Source organism: Echinops telfairi, unplaced genomic scaffold (assembly GCF_000313985.2).
Source record: "Echinops telfairi isolate 266 unplaced genomic scaffold, ASM31398v2 ScPeMD7_7472;HRSCAF=8510, whole genome shotgun sequence".
NCBI classification, from domain to species: Eukaryota; Metazoa; Chordata; class Mammalia; order Afrosoricida; family Tenrecidae; genus Echinops; species Echinops telfairi.
In genome coordinates, this window is record NW_022111376.1 from 4281913 (window position 1) to 4288246 (window position 6334).

General features: G+C 45.7%; 1 non-coding gene across 1 annotated transcript; it reads left to right on the plus strand.

Annotated features, from left to right (window-relative positions):
* Window positions 1-2946: 2946 nt before the first annotated feature.
* LOC115873985 lies at window positions 2947-3110 on the plus strand. Its single transcript, XR_004048741.1, has one exon. It is a non-coding gene; the product is annotated as a U1 spliceosomal RNA (small nuclear RNA).
* Window positions 3111-6334: the final 3224 nt, after the last annotated feature.

Genomic DNA, 6334 nt, shown 5'->3' on the forward strand with positions numbered 1-6334 from the left:
CAGGAATTAGGCAAGGGGGCTAGGCCTTTCAATACCAGCACTGGTCACTCATTGGTTGTGAGCATGACCTTCCAAAGGACATGACGTTGAGCAAGAAGAGTGTCTGCAGGAATAGGCACTGTCTGAAAAGGGGTTCCGGTGGAGCCTGAAAGCCTACAACAATCTTAGCAGCTAGAGAACAAGAGCCTCTGTGGCTCAGGGACAGGGGAGGGCAAAGACCTCAGCACAGCATCCATGACAGTTCATTCCTCACCTCGCTCATGCTCATTTGCCTCAGAGGATGAATTCTGGACTAATTCCACCATGGTTCCATTGGGTTTATTTTCTGAAGGATAGTTTAAAAGAAGAGCCATGGGGAACCAAACTATAACCCCCGCCACTGCAGCTGGTCTGAAAGCCCTCACTGAGCCTGATCATCTCCATCCGGTATTACCTACTTCACATGTTCCCCACCCTTGGGTAGCTGATCTCGGTAGCTCACCAGGTGTCATGACAGAAACCTTCACCCTCGGACTCTCTTAATACCATGCTTCTCAGGCTACCACTTGTACACATGTTTGGAATTTCCAAGCAGTACCTAACTGGATCAGCTGGATGTCAAACTTATTCTTGATGGTCCCCAGTGCATAACATGAGACCCAGTATGGTCTCAAAGAGCAGGGCTTGCTGGGGTGCTCCAGGGAGGAAAAACAAATCCATGTGGAGAATTTGTGTGGATCACAATCAGGAGAAATCTTGCTCCATCGAGTTTTGAAGACACCCAGTGGAGTCCATTTGCCCCCACGTTTACTTAAGGAACAGGGTTATGTCAAGGACTCAGCTTTAGGCTCTGTTGCTAGCAAGGACAATCGCCATATTAGCCTAGATCAATGAGTGGCCATGTGATTATGCACAACTCTGTCGTTATTGCAGTGTTGCAGGATTTAGCAAACAACGCCGAGGACACTCAATTTCATGTATATTAAAAGCACTTTTTTTTGCCATAAATTGGCTTCCCTTGGGGTCACACTGTCCCTAGGATGCACCTAGCCCATGCCGGAGTACAGAGGTACTAGGCATGGACACGCTTGCCCAATGCAGGATTCCTCCAAAAAGCAGTCTTCCTTCTAGAGCTCCCCAGAGGTTTGGCTGAGACTTGATCAGACCTATTTTGCGGTCTGAGACTCTTACTTCGAAACGTTCTTGTTTCTCCCAGACCTTTCACAGTCTTTCAGGAGGTCCCTATCAACACCTCATCATGGAGAGAAGGTTCCTCCTCGCCACTCCTTCTTCACGTTATCTTTCTTGGGCATTTCCACCAATAATTATTTTGCTCTTCTACTCACAACTTGGCATCTGTTCCCCAGATGGCTTGAGCTGACGACCCTGTTGAGACCCAAAATAATACAATAAACACATCGTCGATGGGATTCTAGGAATACCCCACTCGCTACCTGGCTCTCAAGGAGAAACCCATCCTGAATGCTCTCTGGGGTACAGTGAGCACCTGGCCCAATGTGGTCACACAAATCCTAAGGATTTCGCTGGTAGTTAGCTGCAGAAACTCCTCCATGGAGGGAAGCTCTTACCAATTCAGGCGATGCAAGGCCACAAGAGGAACAGTGTACAAGCTGCCTTGCAAAGCGATGAGAAACTAAGGATAATAACAAGGGGGCACAAAGGGCTTCAGCTCCTGCAGTCAGAAAGCAGACATAGATGAGGAGCAAATGTAGAACTGAAGAGATGGATTTGCAAATCTCCATGGATGATCAGATTTCCCAGCCCGGGCATGTCTATCAGATTCAAGTAAAGGTCCTGATTGGGAAAATCTGGGCCTCTGAAGCAGAATATGGACAGTTGCGTGGGTCACTTCAAGAATGGAGGGTTTGCAGACTTCCCTAGACACTAAACGTCTGCAGAGGTGGCTCACAATCTCTCTCTTAAAAAGTAGCACATGCGGTGAAGAAAGCTGATGGTGCCCAGCTGTCAAAATATATAGAATCTAGGGTCCCACAGGCTGGAAGATAAACAAGGGGCCATCTAACTGAGAAACAACAAATCCCACATGGAAGACGCACACCAGCCAGTAAGATGACAAGGCGTCAAAGGGATCAGGTATCGGGCATCAAAGACTAAAAAAAAAAAAAATAATCATAGCATTTTGAATGAGGGGGAGTGCAGAGTGGGGACCCAGGGTCCATCTGTGGGAAATTGGACATCCCCTTGCAGAAGGGCTGCAGGGTGGAGATAAGCCAATCAGAGTGCAGTGTAACAACAATGAAATATACAATTTTCCTCTAGTTCTTAAATGCGTCCTTCCCCCCACTATCATGATCCCAATTCTACCTTACATATCTGGCTGGACCGGAAGATGTACATTGACACAGATTAAAAACTGGAAACACAGGGAATCCAGGACAGATGAACCCTCCAGGACCAGTGGTATGAGTGGCGATAGCGGGAGGGTGGAGGGAAGGTGAGGGAGAAAGGGGGAACAGGTGACAAGGTCTACATATAACCTCCTCCCTGGGGGACAGACAGCGGAGGAGTGGGTGAGGGAGACGTCAGATGTTGTAAGGTATGATAAAATAATACTAATTTATAAATTATCAAGGAGGAGGGGGGAGTGGGGAGGGAGGGGGAAAATGAGGAGCTGACACCAAGGGCTCAAGGAGAAAGTGGCTGTTGTGAGAATGATGATGGCAACATATGTACTAATGTGCCGCACACAAATGATGTCTGTACGGATTGTGAAGATGTGTATGAGCCCCTAATAAAATGATTATTAAAAAGAACTGGCACTTTCTGAACACAGGAAGATAGTTTAGAAACAGTTCCCTGCTGGATAACAGGTGATCCTTTCAGGATCCACACGGCTTCCTCTCCTGGTTACTCAAAGACCGAACTCACTGCCATTGGCTCAACTCCGACTGGGAGAGACCCTTGAGCACAGAATCGAACTGCCTCATACTCACCTGGCAGGGGAGACACCACGATCACGAAGGCGGTTTTCCCAGGGCGAGGCTTATCCATTGCACTCGGGATGTGCTGACCCCTGCCATCTCCCCAAATGTGGGAAACGCGACTGCATAATTTGTGGTAGTGGGGGACTGCATTCGCGTGCTCATCTGGAAAAAAAAAAAAAATTAGAATAGAACTGCCTCTCTAGGTTTTGGAGATTGGACCTCCTCACAGGAGCTGAAAAGCACGTCTGTCTCCTCTCTGCTTTCCGGAACAATAATTGGAGCAAAATTCCAGCATTAGTCCACCAAGGAAGTATTCGGTCTGGTCAAGAAAGGAAGAGAAGACACCCTGTACGAACTACAGGAATTAACTGGCACATCCTAGGAGGAGTCAAGGGTATATGCCCAGGAATGGGCTTTGAGAATGCTTTATCAAGAAGACTGGAACACAAGAATAGATAACTAAAGAGTGGAGTAATTTCCCAAGAAATAGTGCTAAACATCCTGGCAAGAACCCCAGAGGTTCCCAGGAAACTGGGAATGTGTTGGCCAAAGCTGAGTGAAGTCGAAATGCCTGAGCTGTCCTATTAGACAGTAAACGGGATAATTCAAAGGCTTAGGGAAGTGGCAATGTTAGAATAAATAGATTAGGTGAGGGGGGATGGGGGTGGTGGTGGAAATGCACCAGAGGATTAAGCTCCAAGGCAAAGCCCAGAGCATCTCCACTTCCTCAAGGCAAAGAGAAATGCCCTGGTGACCAGGGCACTTGTGTCATTAGTAAGTTCAGTACTACCTTTCACCAGAATACAAGCAAGCAGAGAACACCAAAGATGTTTACTTGTGTTTTTTTTTTGGCTTTTAGGACTGTGTAGTTCAAACAACAAACCACAGATAACCCTGAGAAGAACGGAAATTCCAGAACACTCCATTTTGCTCATGGGAAAAGTGTTTAGAGAACTTAGTACACTGGCATCACCTTGCTGATTGGTCGGGACAAACAAATTCTAATGAACATGCTGGCAGCCTGTGTAGGAAACGTGCATTCCAATGAGCGGGAGCTCACCCAGAAGAAGACTGGGAGCTGCCACTTAGCCGTGAGGCGTCTGCCATGTTGTCCACTGAGAAATGCAAGGCAGATTGTTTCAGCTTGAATCTGCTCCCACAAAAAGGTAAGTGTTGCACTGGCAGCCTCTTTTGATTCGAAGGGCAAACCATGCTGCCTCTGGGAATACAGGTGGCATAGAAAGCCAAGAGCTTTGGGAGGAAGAGGCAAAAGGATTTTAAGCCTCTTGGGCACATGATTCAAAGATTTTATGGTGTCAGAGATCTCTAGACTGGATTGAATCCGAAAAGTCTAAGGCAACCATACCATGTCTACTTCCCCATCATTTGCAAAGGCTTTGATTATGACACCAAGGGTGAGTGCTCCTGAATAGAGAAAATGACCAGATCTGATTGAGCTTTTTAAAGAACCACTCTAACTATAGTGGGAAAATGTGTCTGTCACCAGGAAAAGGCAAAGACAATGATATCATCTAGGAGACTGTTGCAATCTTCCAGGTGAGGGTACATACCTGGTGGCCAGGATTAGGGTAGCAACAGTGGAAGGGATCAGAAGGACACTCATTGTTGTTAAGGTTGAGCCAATGGCTTTTGCTGATGAATTGGGCAAATGTCGGCAGCTGAGACATCTCTCTCCATTGCATCACTTAAATTCTCAGTCTTGGCACATCAGAGCACACCTGGCGCTCCAAATCAACTAGAGACAAGAAGGGGGCCTGTAACCTCTTGATTTCTGTGTCCTTGAAAACATAATATTTGAGAATACTGACACTGTGGATACTGACACTGTGATGCGTGCCTTATCTTGCTGGCTACATTCAATCTAACTCAACTTGCACTCTCTTAGTTTGAGCTGAATAAGCATGTGTAGTTTTGCGTAGGCTGCAGTGAAGCCGAAAAGGAACAGAACTAAAGGCAGACAAGTGAAGAAATCTCACACAAAGAATTCTCACTGGTATAAATTTAAAGTCACAGGAGAAAAAATGCTACTATGATTTCTACCAGGTCACATAGAAGTAAAGGACACGGGGAAAATATAACACAGGCAAGTTCTTTCATAAAGGCCTTGGGTACAGTGGTGAGTGACACAAGTCCAGGTTCTGTTGCCAGACCATGGGCTTTAAAAGTATGAGGACCTTAGCTAAAAGGAAATGATCACCTCAAACTAGAGATCCGGTTTGATGTGACTTTTCAACCCATCTTACATGTTAGTAACGCAATAACAGCAGTGCCTGCGAGCAAGTCAGTAAGGGGTTTCCAATGTTTATCAACCCAGCTTGACTGACAGAAAGGAAATACTACCAGCAGGAAAATACATGGCAGTCATCGTTCAAATTCAGCTTGTCATGCGCAAAGTGATGTGAATGCTACTGCAAGAAAGGTTGGACCTCCCTGAGGAAAATCACGTTCCCTGGATTCAAACATAACAGCCATTGTGAGGACGGCCAAGGAGGTCCATAGGGTTGCTAAAGGAGTCGGAACCAAGTAACAGCCCCAGCCAACAACATCAATGTGAGTCCTTACTTCTATCTCAATCCCAGAGAGAGTTGAAAGAAGCCAGTGGTGAAAAGTCCAGAGGAAAAAAAGGGCATGTCTGCACTTCAGCTTTGGAGAAGTCTGAGGAAAGTGTCCCTCAGGACTGGCCAAGCGTTGTTAATAATCAAATGAAAGGGAGTAGTTGTCTTCTGACCCACTGTCCAGTCAAAGTGGTCAAAACGAAATACATACATCATATGAAGCCTGTGGAAATAGTCCTAAGAAAATAAAGCAAACGAATAAGCATCTCTCAAAGAACATCTATGCAAATTCAGGAAGAAAGGCAAGAGTTTGTGGTATTTGAACGAGCTTTCCTTTCTTTCCCCTCTCAGAGAGGCAGAGAGTCCCTTCACATTGCTATCGTTAACCACACTGGGCTCCCTAGCACCCCAGCACCCAGGACTTCCTTGCTGGCAGGACATCAGTGTTTCTCATTTTGCCCCCAGCTACCTGTTGCTGTGTCTCAATTAAGTGTGATTGAGAGACTAGGGCTCCTTTCTTCACAAATGGACAATGGAATAAGAACATTTGCAGATCAACAACAACAACAACAACAAAAACCCCAGAGCAGATGGATCATCAGAACTGTCCTAAAGGATGTTTTCCAACAGAAGGAAAATGATTTCAGTGGGAAGTTAGAAGATGTAGGAGTGACCAAGAGCAAAATAAATAGCAACATTGAATTGCATGATATGAAAATAAAAGAAAGAGTAAATGTGTGGGTAAGTTTGAAGGAATATTAATTGTGCTAAATAGTATAACAGTTATCTGTAGCTAGACCTATGAGTATATAT